General features: G+C 34.1%; 1 protein-coding gene across 4 annotated transcripts in view; it reads right to left on the reverse strand.

Moving 5' to 3' along the window:
* Positions 1-13,489, reverse strand: part of qvr (protein quiver) — a 98,054-nt gene extending 84,565 nt beyond the window's left edge. The window contains exons 1-2 of one of the 4 annotated variants that reach the window (XM_069834229.1): positions 13,306-13,489; positions 12,718-12,939 (exon numbers count right to left, since the gene is read on the reverse strand). The gene's annotated coding sequence lies outside the window, so the exon portion shown is untranslated. Of the gene's footprint in view, positions 1-2,952; positions 3,023-12,717; positions 12,940-13,176 lie in introns of those variants that run through there. The other 3 variants (XM_069834227.1, XM_069834224.1, XM_069834235.1) reach the window with 3 other exon arrangements.
* Positions 13,490-16,705: the final 3,216 nt, after the last annotated feature.

The raw sequence follows: 16,705 nt of genomic DNA on the forward strand, positions 1-16,705 counted from the left end.
TTCAATTCTCGGAAATTAAAAAAGCTCAACTACGTTTCGCTTTTTCAAACTTTTCCTCGAACATGAAAACTTTAACATACCGCTCTTGTAACGCATATTACTATTAGGATATATGATTGAATGTAATCAAGTGTAGTGGTGGACCGTTGTTGTCCTCGTTGATATCTATATGTCGTAAAAGTGGTCGTACAAATCTGTCTTTTTCCACTTTTCCGCCGAAACCAATGAATGACGCATCAAGTGGAACAATGTGAACATAATACTGAAGTCGACCTCGGTAGCGTAGTTGGTATAGCGCTGGCCTTCTATGCTCGAGGTTGCGGGTTCGATCCTGGCCTAGGTTGATGGCATTTAATCGTGTCTGCAGTTGCGAGCGTCGTTAAATAAAACATAATTTTAATACTGAATGGCGCCAAACTAAAGTTAAAGTGCATAAGATGAGCATAGAGAATAGATGATTCAGTAAGTATCCTGTAAGATGTGATCAAACCTGCCCTAACTTGTTTATTATGATCATTGCACCCATCACTCTGTTGACACATCAACGATAATTAAATTTCTGCCTTGAACATGCGTATTAGAGTCATTTCTCCATTTCGTCAAAGATTGGAAGCATGTCTATATGAGACTGTGCGGAAATATCTTTCAATCCAGACTAAAACTAAGTCCAACAATCTGATAGGAACGAAAATGAACTGTAATTCTCTAATATGTCATGAAATCGGGACATTTCGATACGTTGTTAAGTTATTTCGGGACGCGGAACGCAATGGTCGAAATCGGGACTGTCCCGGAAAAAACGGGACGGTTGGCAAGCCTAAATGTTTCATAATGATGTTGGTTGGCCGATAAGCAGGAATAAATTATAAATGCAGACGTGGACAAATTATTAGACTAAATTAATTATATGTACAACGAAGCTGTATTTATCGGTAGAAATAATGAACAAAAATGTATTTTGTACAGATATAATGAACAGAAAATTGCGTCTTGAGGTTATTAATATTTTGTGAACATTCCCTTATTCTTTATTAACTCGTTGATTTTGTCAGGGATGCTGGAAACTAAAGTTTGACACTTTCTTTGAATATCAGCATCATTTAGCCAGATATCAGATAGTGCGTAAATGAGTCCATGTTTTGTTGTAAGCCTCTTTTCGTTCACTTTCTTCTTCAGTATAGATCACAGATTTTCAATTTCGTTCATGCCCGGTCTTCTTGCAGGCCATGAGAGAATATCTTCTGCAGTATATAATTAAAACCAACATAGCCAGAAAAAGATACTTAACCATTGGAAAAATATACCAGAAGATGTAAACAATCATATTTAAAACAATAGAGACTCTGTGAATTATACTGATAGTTGGTATGACGAATTATATTATGTTTGCAAGAAAAATGTTTTAATCTAATAATTTGTCCACGTCTGTATATATATTATTATACGAGGACCGTCCATTTGCTTATCTAAGTCTTATCTGTCAACATCTAAGTCTTCCTTGTCCAGTTGAACTTCGTAAATCTGTGACTAGGAAATTAAGAGAGGAATTAAGAAATGCAGAATTCGAATCATGGAAAGTAATGCCTGGAAGAGGCAGAGGTGTAGAATTGTACAACCAAGTACCTAAAGCCAACGCCTGGATTTTTAATAAGTCTGGACTATCTACATCTGAATGGGTAACCTGCCTCAAATGAATGCCAATTTAGCAGCAGTTAGAGGAGTACCTGGTCGCTCTTTGGACGGATCCCGGTGCAGACATGGCTGCCCGGAGACTGAAACCCTTGCCCACGTCCAAGGTCAGTGTAACAGAGGTTTACTCCTCCGAAATGCTAGACACCATCATGTTCGATCCTTAATTGCAAGTGCTTTAAGAAAAAAGTCTTGGATAGTAGAAGAGGAAGTTTTTTGCCTTGCTACTAATGGCTCCTCTAGACGTATTGACATCATAGCGTATTCCCAGACTACCAAGAAAGGATATATAATTGATCCTACCATAAGGATTGAAACGGGGAGTAGCCAGCCGGAGGATGTCAATCAAGAAAAGATCAACATTTATCTGCCAACAGTTGATTACTTCAAAGCAAAATACCAGCTTGAAGACATTGAGGTGATTGGTCTTCTTATTGGAGCTCGTGGTGTGAGTCCCAAGTTCTTTGAACGCTTCAGGAAGACTTTTGAACTACCACAGACACTTACTGCTGACATCATAACTTCAGTTTTGAAACGCTCTTGCCAAATTCTGAGTCATCATATTCAATCTGTTTAATTTTTTTTTTATTCACTTTCTATTCATACATGTTTATTTTAATTTTCTTTCTACAAAATTTATGTAAACATTTAATATTGCAAAATTCATGTAGGAGAGTATACTGAGTCCTTCTGGGCTACCTCCAATGGGAGGCAGTTATTACCTTACCTACAATATAGTGTTAAGTACTATAGTACATTTATTAAAAGACGATTAACGTTTTCAGCATTATGATGCCATCTTCAGATCCATAGTTACACACAAAATTGGTCATAATAAATACCAGGTTTGTTCTAAAATCAATAGGTGATGCAAAAAATGTACAATATGAAATAAATTAAGTGTAAATTGTCAATGTTAAAAATGACTAAAGACGTGACTTTAGCATTACAATGCGGTCTCCAGATCTATAATTACACACGATATTCATCTGTTAAAAGCATGATTTGTTTTAAAAATTATATATGAATGTACAATATAATAGAGTTAAATATGAAATACTCAATGTTAAAATTACAAAGACGTGACTACAGCTTGATATACAGTAAAGATGTTATACAATTCTTCCGACAGAAGGTAATGTCATGCTTCGAGAGTCAGCGTAGCCAAGTTTAACAGTAACACGAGTTAAATAAGCTAAATCAGATGAAAGTTTTAGTCTGTCTTAAAAATTTTTAAGAGCTATATTGAAATAATTAACTTACGTGATGATGATGGTTAAGAAAGTTGGATGCGTACTTCGTGGCTGCTCGGCAATAACTGATTCTCTGGTCGTATTCACATAGTGTACATATCGTGGCCTTGGTTTGACAAGGTTCTAACTGCTTTTTCCATACTTTTGACATACAGAGCTTCAAAGTTTCAATTTATTGTAATATGAACATTTCATTTCTTACCGTTATGAAATGTTACGTATTGCATCTTAAAGCATTGAACTTATGATTACACACTCTCAGAGCCTAATTTGACCATTTATTAATTTAATTTAGAATATTTAATTTTGCAATTAGAACTATGTCCTTCCATAATGAATTTTCAGGGTGAGACAAAGTTCTAAGTGCTGATAGAACTTTGTCAAACTATATTTTTGTTCATTACTTAAAACATTATTTTTCGTTATATAAAACATTTAAAATTAAAAAAAAAAAATGTTCTCTTTTCATTTATAATTGGATAACAATTGACATTAAGTAAATTACAGAAATTAAAATTATATTTTGTGAAAACAATCAGATCTCTTTTATATCAATTTTCATGAAAGGCCAATCTCACTTGATGTGTTATGTGAGGAGGATGTGCACTTCGAATATTGCATTCCCATGACTGCGGATTAGACACTACTTTCCGTACCTTCTTTTTGGTGTATTTTCTTGGTTATTTCTGAAATTAATAGTTACATATGTATTTTTGCTGTATTAGGCCTATTAGAATTTCAATGTCGCTTGTACGTATTACTGTATTTAAATGTATTTATGTATTATATGTTGTTTATATTATATTTTTAAATTAAACAAATAATTACACAATTAAAATTACTGGTTTAAGAAACAGTTTCTTGGAAGTGAAGGTAGTCATCAAATTTATTATTGATAAAAAATGTATATTTTAAGTAAGGGCGATGTGTAAATTTTATGAACACGTCAAAAAATAGCTAAGTGGAAAACGAAAGGATTGAATATAAAAATCATGTTACGCATTGTTTGGCTCTCATATATACTCAAAACTATTTTAATTTTGTAAATCTTTGTCCATCGAAATGCTATTATTGGCATTATAACTATGTGACACAGTACGTCACCTAATTGAAGAAATTTTCTGAGATGTTGAAAATGTATTACTGAAGTCAAGTCTTCTTTTAAAACGCTGCCTGTTTGTCCTTTCCTTCATCTTCATTTAAAAAAAACACTTCAATTTTAATTAACGTTATGGTCAACTTCATCTGTTTCCCTCTCATTTAGACCTTTGTTTTGTCTCATTTCAGGCATATAACGGTAAACAGATAATTTAATGGTAAGGAAACTATATTCATTGAAAGGAAATTCACTGTAAAATTACAAATTCTTCAATGCAGACTCTTAATTTGTAATAGCTTATCAAACCTCACAAATCGAATTACAGGTGATAAATGAAAAAAAAAAGACCACATGTTACGACTAAGGTTAGGTTTTTTACATATAATATGCCTAATTACGTTCTTGGGGTTGTTTGTTCTTAATCTTCATTATCAGATGAAGTAGGAGGAATGTAATCATTTGGGTAGTCATTACGGAACATATCTCAGAACTTTGATATCCCACTTTAATTATGCTGATAGGTGTTTATTATATGAAAAGTACCGGTATACTGATAGGGTAAACTAGGGTCTGTTGGACAGTCGGGCATGTTGGACACTCTGTACTTTAACGTGTTACCTCGCCACTTGTGGGCACTACATTCTGCTAGAAGTCAATGACGGAAGTAGGCACGAGTGGGGCTACTTCCGTCATTGACTTCTAGCAGAATGTGGTGCCCACAAGTGGCGAGGTAACACGTTAAAGTACAGAGTGTCCAACATGCCCGACTGTCCAACAGACCCTACTTTACCCTATGGATCTTTGAGTAAGAATACTAGCAGCTTGCAGTTAGAACTTTGTCAAAATAAATATTTTCAAAAGTTGCCATCAGATATAACTCTTGTCACATTGCTATTTCGTTCATTTTTCAACAAATGGTGCTGAAATGTATTTATAAATAGCGATTACAAATGAAAAACACTTTTTGCCAATTTTGTTTGTTAGAACCTTGTCAAACCAAGGCCACGATATGCTAATGTGCATCAAAAGACAACGGAGATGTGGAGGGGGTTGTATGTGTGGATACAGGTGGGGGTTGTTTTACAGTAATCAATTTGAATAAGTTGTATAATGGGTTTGTAGAATTGCTGATTTGTTCGTTTAAAATTATGTTACCTTGGTTAAATATTTTAGCTATCAAATATTCCTCACAAATAACAATTATGTTATTATTATTTATGACTTTTACTATTTGAAGTGCATCTTTTATCTTATTGAAGAAGGTCATGAGCTAACAAACATAAAAGATGCACATCAAATAGTAAAAGTTATAAATAATAATAATAATAATAATAATAATAATAATAATAATAATAATAATAACATAATTGATATTTGTGAGGAATATTTCATCGCTAAAATATTTAACCAAGGTCTTTTGTAATTTTTAACATTGACAATTTACACTTAATTTATTTCATATTGTACATTTTTTGCATTACTTGTTGACTTTAGAATAAACCTTGTATTTAGTATGATCAATTTTGTGTATAACTATGGATCTGAAGATGGCATCATAATGCCGAAAACGTTAATCATCTTTTAATAAATGTACTATAGTACTTAACACTATATTCTACTTAGAAAGCAAATAGACGGTCCTCATATAATATATATATATATTTATTTATTTGTTCGTTTCTTTATTCGTTTATTTCATTAATTAATTTATTTATTTCTTTTTATTTATTTATTTATTTATTTATTTATTTATTTATTTATTTATTTATTTATTTATTTATTTATTTATTTATTTATTTATTTATTTATTTATTTATTTATAAGCCCAAATGTTTTGCTACATTAGAATTAACTACATTAAATAGGACAGTACTTTTTATCCTTCACATAGTTATGTAAATTGCGCATTCGTGACTTGTTTTCTGTTATATAAGAGAATACTTATACAATTTATACCATTTGCAGTCAGCTCAATAAATGCGTGTGGAATATATATGCAATTATATTTTCTACTATAAATTTTACAAAGCAAAATGGCTCTTCACTTTTTTTATTAGCTTGAATTTTATAGGTTTTCTAACTGCATGTGCTATAAGCGAGTACTCCCTTAAAAAGGAGCAGTATATTGCAAATTGTCATTGTTTCAAGTATCACAATTTATTTTCTAACCATTAAGATCTTGATGCCCTGTTCTTATTCGAAGTCCTGTTCCAAAAAAGGCATGAAGGTCATACTCTTCCTATATTATAAATTGGCCACTGGCGTAGCTCAGGAGGTAGGCGTGCTTGCCTGATAATACGGAGCTGTGCTTAGCTGTGGATTCGATATCCATTTGGACTGAATATCTGACTGAGTTTTTTCCAAAATTTTTGCCAATTGTAAGGTGAATGTAAGTACATGGCGAATCCTTGACCTCATCTCTCCAAATACCAACTCGCTATTATGAATTACACTGACGCTAAATAATCTAGTAGTTGATACAGCGTTCTTACATAAACGACTAAGAAACAACAAACAATCTCTTTACTACATCTCCAGATATAGTAAAACTGACAAGTTTTGTAGTAATGAATATTACGATTATTATGATCTATTCATCTTATAAATTTAGAATTTCCATAATGGAGAGTTGACGGTGATTATAAAAGCATAGGTCTATTAATTTTATTTTATTTTTGTTTGGTTTGTCACAAGATATTGTCAATATTGTAAACCTGATTGAATACTACTACTACTACTACTACTACTACTATTATTATTATTATTATTATTATTATTATTATTATTATATTATTAGAGACCGGATTTTAAAGGGAATCCCTTGTTTTATTTCAGCACGATACATGAAATAATTAATTACGATGTTCAAAAGTATCTTCCACTGATCAAATTATGTGGTTTTGACTTCCCTTTTTTCCCTTTTTTAGTCCATATTCCCTTTTTCCTTTTTTAAAAACATATCTTATTTTGGTCCTTTTTTGACAGAATGTCGCAAATATTTAGATAATTTTCCTACATTTTTTCCGATAGGCGTATAACTTCCTGAGCAAGCGAAAATAAATATCGTTCTTCTTCTGATTCCAGACATTGAAAAACTAATGAAGTGTGCTGATTTAGAGTTCGGGATAAAAAGAAAAATTTCACCTCTGGTTTCAGTTGATGTTGAGCGGTCATTTTCTGTTTATAAAGACATTCTGCATTCAAAGAGGCAAAATCATATTGAAACATACTGAAATGTTGAATGTGATCAAATACAACACTTTCCTTATGTTGTGAAGCGATAAAATATAAGCTTTTCTGTGCTGTGTGTATCCTTGAATGTGCTGAAGTGTTTTTTCTAATACAATATTGTAGCACCCTCTTGCGGGAGTAATACAGTCCTTTTTGAAGTCCTTTTTTGACTATATCAAATACAATTCTTTCCTTGTGTTGTGAAAAGATAAATGTAAGATTGTGTGTGCCATGTATATCCATGAATGTGCTGAAGTGTGTTTTGGTGATCAAATAGTTCTTTCTCAAGTCCTTTTTTTGGCTATAACTTTTCCTTTTTTTCCTTTTTTATGAAAAATATTCCCTTTAAAATCTGGTCTCTAGTTATTATTATTATTATTATTATTATTATTATTATTATTATTATTATAATTATTATTATTATTATTATTATTATTATACTTTTATATATATACTTATACATTTTATATATTTTCTATATATTTCTATGTCTATATAGATATTCGAACTATCAGGGGGGCAGACTGTAATTCTGATCATTATTTGGTAATTGGAGAATTAAGAGAATCTTACAGCAGAGTCAGTATAGGCCAGTTTCTATCTGATGCTTTTACAATTCGCTGAGGGCTAAAGCAGGAAGATGCACTATCACCTTTACTTTTTAACTTTGCTCTAGAATATGCCATTAGGAAAGTTCAGGATAACAGAGTGGGTTTGGAATTGAACGGGTTACATCAGCTTCTTGTCTATGTGGATGACGTGAATATGTTAGGAGAAAATCCTCAAACGATTAGGGAAAATGCGGAAATTCTACTTGAAGCAAGTAAAGAGATAGGTTTGGAAGTAAATCCCGAAAAGACTAAGTATATGATTATGTCTCGTGATCAGAATATTGTACGAAATGGAACTACAAAAGTTGGAGATTTATCCTTCGAAGAGGTGGAAAAGTTCAAATATCTTGGAGCAACAGTAACAAATATAAATGACACTCGGGAGGAAATTAAACGCAGAATAAATATGGGAAATGCCTGTTATTATTCGGTTGAGAAGCTTTTATCATTTAGTCTGCTGTAAAAAAATCTGAAAGTTAGAATTTATAAAACAGTTATATTACCGGTTGTTCTGTATGGCTGTGAAACTTGGACTCTCACTTTGAGAGAGGAACAGAGATTGAGGGCTTTTGAGAATAAGGTTCTTAGGAAAATATTTGGAGCTAAAAGGGATGAAGTTACAGGAGAATGGAGAAAGTTACACAACACAGAACTGCACGCATTGTATTCTTCACCTGACATAATTAGGAACATTAAATCCAGACGTTTGAGATAGGCAGGGCATGTAGTACGTATGAGCGAATCCAGAAATGCATATAGAGTGTTAGTTGGGAGGCCAGAGGGGAAAAGACCTTTGGGGAGGCCGAGACGTAGATGGGAGGATAATATTAAAATGGATTTGAGGGAGGTGGGATATGATGATAGAGACTGGATTAATCTTGCTCAGGATAGGGTCCAATGGCGGGCTTATGTGAGCGCGGCAATGAACCTCCGGGTTCCTTAAAAGCTAGTAAGTAAGTAAGTAAGTAAGTAAGTATATATTTAAATATCATAAAAAATCTCATTAGCATTCCAATGAAATGAGTCGTTATTTAAGTCGGTGTGCGATCTCATAATTCCTGGTACACTGCCCAACGTAATTCTCCTTCTCAACACAATGAAAATTTTTAGATAGATCCGAACCCAACCCGAGCTTTTAATGACCAATAAAGAAGAGGACAATGACACAATGAACTAATAATGAATCGATTTTCCCGAGTGTCGTGCGTCTCTCCCACAAAGCCGTCGAGACACAAAGCCTATTCTTTTGTGTGCATGCACTGCCGCTGCTGCGTATGCTTCCCATGCAGCACGGAAGCTCGATAAGTTGCAGGAATATCAGGCATACAGTGCGCTACACGATAACAGGATTAGCGATGCAGTCGTTTTTTCAATTAGATATCAGAGGTTGGCGGGTTCAAAACCTGCCGAGGACGATTCGATTTGTTTCTAGAAGTGATTGAAGTCTTTATTTTGGCTTCCTTCGGAATGCTCTGTGTCGTAGAATCTATCCCTGAGTGAAAGGGCTACAGACAAAATTTTCCGGCCTTCACTCTGCCTCGAAAAGTCTCTCCAGGCCTGTGAGACTGTAAGTATTATTCATTTAATAATAATAATCCGTGGCGCTACAGCCCGTGAAGGGCCTAAACCGACCAGCCGGCTGCTGGCCTCATGCCCACATGCCGAGGCAGAGGTGGACGATCATCCAACCAGAATGGAGGTATCGTGTGGTTAGCATGATGATCCCCCCAGCCGTTAGAGCTAGCATTCGCAACCGGATTTCGCTACCTATCGTAGCTCCCCAAGTGCATCACGATGCTGGGTGGGCACCGGTCCCATACACTGGCCGAAATTTCATGAGAAATGAGGAATCGAACCAGCGCGCATTCCGTAACGCGAGTCCTAGACAGGATGCCTTAGACCGCGACGCCAAGGCGCGAGACTTTATTTAATAATAGATTCAATATATATATATATATATATATATATATATATATATATATATATACACTGTAGCATACACAGAAATATAGTCCTGACAGTTATGAAATTTGAAGACTCCTACAAAATCATTAGTCCTTGTGGAAGCAACAGAAGTGGGTCGACTGTGGTAAGCACTCAGGAATACACATAAAGTCAAAGGACGATATACAGGGTGCCACTGGATACGGATGTATTTTAAAATGGTTCTGTACACCATAGTAATGCGAACAAAGTAAACTGTTTGAGAAAAACAAACTTCAGAGTTTACAATTTAGTTATCTTGTTCACTTTTTGAAAATAACTTGAGTTAAATGTCCCCAATTACAATTTAAACATTGTATATAACCTTCCACATAAGTTATGCATTACACTCTGCAATATCTCACAATGTTTCTTATTTCTTTCCGTATGCGCTCTTGAGTCCCGCGCCGTGGCGTCGTGGTCTAAGGCATCCTGCCTAGGAGCTAGGACTCGCGTTACGGAATGTGCGCTGGTTTGAGTCCTCATGGGGGAAGAAATTTTCTCATGAAATTTCGGCCAGTGTATGAGACCGGTGCCCACCTAACATTGTGATGCACTTGGGGAGCTACGATAGGTAGCGAAATCCGGTTACTCAAACCAGCTAACGGCTGGGGGGCTCATCGTGCTAACCACATGATATCTCGATTCTGGTTGGATGATCGTCCACCTCTGCTTCGGCATGTGGCCGTGAGGCCAGTAGCCGGCTGGTCAGTCATGGCCCTTCGTGGGATGGAGCGCCAATGATGATGATTATTATTATTATTATTAACATGATTAATCCAGTATATAAATACCATCACACATATAAGATCAATATTATCGAGCGAGTTGGTGGCTCAGACTTAACGTTTGAGACTCACATTCGGGAAGTTCCGAGTTCAAACCCTATGGCCGACCAATCTGACTGAGGATTTGATGGTTTCCCTCAGTCAAAAAGGCAAGTGCCAGATTGGAAATTTACACATCATGATTCATCACCGCTTCGATCATCAATACCATAAATATTAATCAAAATTCTAAATCAATTAGGCCTACATGAACACAAGCCATGTACAACACACAATACAAACAGTAACTTAACAATAGTAAAAACGACCTACTGGTATACCCACAGATCCTAAACATGCGATATGCTCACAGATGTTAAAGCGTGTATAAATAAACTTTAAGAAATAGAGTGAATCGGAGGGAGATGACTGTTTCTTTGTAGTTTCACATTCTTCCAAGAGAGAGCGTCACATGCGTGTCTTCATGATCACTGAGACAGTTGAATGTCTGCAGAGTGGAAAGTAACTCATTTTGCCACGTGTTCTTGCTGTGAGAAGAAGAAAAGCATGAAAACAGCTCATTTTTCTGCTATAAAATAGTTGCAAAGATATGTTAAAATTTTAATACAGCCTTGAATTCGTAATAACTGTCAAACCTTTGTAATGGATATTGTAATAAAGGTTCCAAAGTTTGTATTGTTAACAACCAACAACATTGTTCCGCCATCTTAGGTTGCATCACAGCACTAGGCATCTTACTCCGATACTTGGGGAAGATGGTCACTTTTTTCAGGGTAAGATGGCAACTTGTTGAAAGAGTTTTATGTTTTGTTTTATTGCAGGGAATGTGTAAACATTTCGTAAGATCCTCTGATAGAAGTCAGTGGAATGAGGACAGTCTTCAACTTGCGATGGAACATGTTATAACAGAGGGTATGAACTGTTTTAGAGCATCGCAAGCAAAGGGGATTTCTTACCGTACCCTTAAACGTCTCCTAAAAAAGAATGATGACAAAAAAGTGTATTGGATTGAATTCATTATATGCAAGAAGTGATTTCACGAGTCTTGCACACGGCAATCAAATATGTGCAATGACTTTGTTCCTAAGTAGCTAGTGAGAAAGTGCCCATGAGCTTTAGGTTAAATCAATTTTGTTATATACATGTATCAAACCAAGTTCAGTTATCAGTAAAAGTGTTAATTGCATTTCCCATCTTACCTATCGGGTAAAGATGCCTACAATGCAGGTAAGAAGAAAACCTGCATCTATAAACAAGGTAATTAATGTTTTCTGTTTTGTACCAAAAATATAGTTTCCAGACTTAGATATTTCAATATAAAATTCAAAACTAAATGAACAGTATCTTAAATTTTCAATCAAAGAAAAAAGTCGGGCATCTTCCCCCGATCCACTCTATATATTAATGTATAGAGTAGTTATCAGTGGCGCCAACGTTTTGAAAACATTGGGTGGACTCAAACACTTGAGATGTAAGTGAAGATAAATAAGTAATAATAATAAAACGAAAAATTATTATGTAAGCTCGGGCCCCACGAGCCCATATAAGTTGGCGCCATTGGTAGTTATTAATCAAAAAGAAAAGGTAAATTTTTAATTACTTAAAGAAGTAAAAGAGCGAAAAATTTAGTTTTCGAATGTTCTTCTTATATTACTGTTATTACTATTATTGTTATTATTATTATTATTATTATTATTATTATTATTATTATTATTATTATTATTCTACATTAATTTATAAATTTATACTAAGACAATAATATACAGACAAAATAATCACTCTAAAAATAGTACAGCTCCACATAGGCCTATCGAAATTCAGATGTTTTTATCTCAGTCTCTCCAGTGCCATATATAACCGCTACTTCCACTAATGCAGGTTCAGCTTTCGAGTGGAAATTGTAGCCGCCAGAAAAGCACTAAATCAATTGAGTCGTGTATGTCTCATGAAGTTACGTGACACGTTACATGACCCCGTTGCCGTTGCCTTATTGATAAAAAAGATTGAGGTTACTAACTACATTTGTTTTAAATTCACCGCAGACTAAGTAATATAGAACTTACCTTGTATAAAGATGACTATTCGTATTCTTCTGGAAGAACCAATCGGAAGAACACTTTCGGTATAAGGGGGCCTTGGTTTTTTCAATTATTTAGGCTTTTTGGTAATAAAAACGGTAATATAACGTCCAAAACACTTCACATCTCCAAAGAAAGGAGAACTTCATCGAAATATCAACTAACTAAACTTGTTAGAAATGTTAATACTGTATGACAATTATTTCACTGTAAAGAAGTATTTAAAAATAGTAGAAAAACACCCTGTTATATACAAGGAAAGAGAAAGAATAAAGACCACAAATTCATAAACTATTATCAGTCTTTTCCCGAGAGATTTACATTAAATATATACAAATAAATATAGAAAATATATTATAATAATATTAAAGCTAAGTAAATAATTGAAATAAAATTGTTTATATCAAAGAATTTACGGATTTACGTAAAATTGTAAACACTCACAACTAATGAATCTATAACTCTTATATCATGCATATTAAATAATTTTAAAACAAAGAATACAAAAGCGTTTTTCTTCTTGTTTAGTCTTACGGAATAATTACGCGTAACGGTTGTGAATTGTACATTTACACGAGAGTTTGCCGCCTGGCAACAAAGCTACCATCGTTAAAATCGACTACAGAAAGCCTAGACGACGACACATGGCTGAATCAATTAGGTTGTCCAGAGCTCGCTCCTCGTTTATTGATCTGGCTGGCCGAGTTTGTCCTGGTCGTCGCTACGCCTGCCACATCTGCAGCACTGCACAACACACACTATCTCGCTCCTCTGCCCCAATGTCTTGGCGCGCCGGCGCCGATACGCACTACGTCAATTGAAGGGGCGTGTGACGTCATATAACGTCTCATGGTGAGGTCGCGCCTATGGGATTTTAAGGAGGAACTGATACACACTTTCTTAGCCACTGCTCTGGACGTTCTGTGTATAGATTTATTTTTGTATATTAATTTCATTTACTTTTTCCATAATTGAATGCAATCGATTTTCATCTATTTAGTTAAAAATAAAATAATGCCGTTATATTTAATCTGTTATTCATTTCGCTCATTTTTATCACATTTACCTAATTTTATTTTATTTTATTTTTATCATTTATTACGATAGCAAGGTAGTGCACAACACTCGTTCTCTTTCTTTTCTTTAAATGTTACATTTGTTTTACATCAATGAATATAATCACCTAGCCTACTTAATTATATTTGTACTAATCTGATTTCATTATTTCTTTGATTCAATTTAATCTATTGTAGTTTTATTTATTTTATATTTTTAAACGTAAACTTCATATTATCTTTGGTTATTAATGGAGAAAAATTCATTCCGACGCCGGGGATCGAACCAGGGACCCCCAGTTCTACGCACTGTGCGCCCTAATATGGTAACCATAAAAGGTAATTCTGTAGGACTCAAAAATCAATCTTTACGTAGTTCATATTATCTGCTAACACACCATTTAAAAAGTGACAGAGGATGACATTTAATTCTCAGAATCCCAATGATCGCGAAAATATTTCTTCCTTTTCTAGTTTTGTATTTTATTGTTAGAGGCATGATTTGATCATGTTTAATTTTTTTTTTTTTTATGTTTATAAGACAAACTTCGTCGCTTATTTACTTGCAAGTAGATTACACAACACTCGACAGATGACAGCACACGTACGCTTTATCATGTGCAGTATCTAGCAGAGACTTTATGAACTTAGTGTTATGCTAAAAATGTAGATTTTCTCAACAATATTGTAGCTCAAGCAAAGATGTATTCACGTCAACAAGTATTAATTAATTCGAATATTTATTTAATTAACAATACTTATGTAAATACATTTATTATTTTAATTTCTTCATGTTTGTTGTTTATTTATATCTTCGACTAGAGTTACAGCTGGTGCGAGTCTTCTTGAGGAAAGAAATTTTTCTCATATGATTTCGGCCAGTGTATGGACACGAAACCAGTTCCACAAGCCAGCTATAAAGGCTAACCACAAGTTATCCCAGTGCTGCTTGAATGATCGTTCACCTCTGCCGAGCCGTGTAGACGTAAGCCTAACAATAGACTGATAAACTTTGGTCCTCCAACAGAAAGATCCTCGGGGAATCGAATCGAAATTACCTATGAGAATATAAAATGTTATGTTGTAATGTTAGATATTATTTGGGTGAAATGCTAGTATATGAGCTTTACATGCCGGAGATCGAGGTTCAAATCCCAACGAGAGGACATGTTTTTGAACAAAGACAATATTGCGGCACTTTTCTCGTCCCAGGATAATGGAGTACAAATGGAAAATAGGTTTTTCTCACCTCTGTCGCCTGCTGTCTTCAGTGTACTGTCTACACTCCTTTTCCATGTTAAGAGATTTCTTCCTTGTTCTTTGCACTGTCGTTTCAGTCATATATTTTATTCATAGTATAGGCCATTTACCTTCCTTTTGCAATCATATTTCTCCGCGTTGTCTCATTTCTGTCAACTTAAAAATAATTTCTGGTTCTAGATCCAGGTTTTTATCAGTTCGTGGATTTGAAAAAAGGAACTATGTTCCATAGTTCTTTTTTGCAAATTGTAAAACAGACAAAAACAAATGTGGCTTAGTCCAACATTTCATAGAATTATAACTTATCTACTGGTCATTTGGCTTAGAACGTTTCTCTAAAACATAAATAATTGATGTCTTACACATTCGATAAGAATATTAACTTAAAAATCCAAGTTTTTTGGGTTAGTTCCTTTTTGTATAACAGCGTTCAATTCAAACAGAAGTTTCTGTGACAATAAAATAATCTTTCCTGACTTTTGAATAACCCTGTACATTGAGTAGTATGATTAGTAGTAGAAGTAGTGGGCCTTTAATCATCATAAGTCAACTAGTGCTTTAGGTATAATATATAAAAAAACATAGGCAAGGAAATAATAAATCGTTATTCCGTGCGGAAGGAGTTTCAAAACGCCCTATTTGTATTTGTCTGCGCCGTTCGATGTTCATTTATTCATACATACAGACCAGAAGAACAAAGAGTCATCTGTCTGCTGTCGAAACAACGGAAGGCAGTGACGCACGTTATCATATTGTCACGCAGGAAACAATGTCCTAGCGAGCCTTGCATATAACCCCGCATCCCTCGGTTTCATTATACAGACAGCCGATTCATTTCCGCTTTGAACAAAAACTAAAGTTTCTTCGTTGATGTACCTGTATACTATATAATATACATGGCCGCTACATACATTTTGAGTCTCCGGGAAATTTAATATTTTAAAAGTGCGCCTAAAATCCCAATTACGTCAGTCACTGAAATAATAGTTTGTATTATTATTGTTATTATTATTATTATTATTATTATTATTATTATTATTATTATTTTATTTTATTTTATTTTTTGTACGAGTAGTATTAACGGAAAAGTACAGTAATCTTAATATATAAAATTGAATGTGGGTATGTATGTATGTGTGTGATGTTCTCTATACAAATCTACACGCTTTCACCGATATGTGCCAAAGTTTGCACATTTAACCTTCATAACCAGGAGAAGAACATAGGCTACATTAAAATTGTGCAAATGGAAGTTAAACTAATTAAAAATGTAAAAAATAAAACTAAATAGATCAAATATTCATGTATATTAAAATGCAAAATCTTCTACAGTCAATAATTATTGTTCTTTATTATTGTCTGTTGTATTCAACATCGACTTTCACGAGGCCTTGGAAATTTTAATACGAAATTAAATTACATTGTCGTTACACATCATGAAGGCTAAAACTAGATAATTCATGCATAATATCTTTACGCAATCCAGGACCGTATTATGAATTCCTCGATGCAGTTTTGTAGATAGTGAGCAGACTGTTTTAAGTGTTTTATACAACTGAATTCTAGACTTCTTTGAAACTACAAGGATTGCTACCACATAATTTACTTAATATTGAATAACCAATAGTACTATTGAGAAATATTAATCCACCAAAATT

Source organism: Periplaneta americana, chromosome 1, assembly GCF_040183065.1.
Source record: "Periplaneta americana isolate PAMFEO1 chromosome 1, P.americana_PAMFEO1_priV1, whole genome shotgun sequence".
In the NCBI taxonomy this organism is placed as follows: domain Eukaryota; kingdom Metazoa; phylum Arthropoda; class Insecta; order Blattodea; family Blattidae; genus Periplaneta; species Periplaneta americana.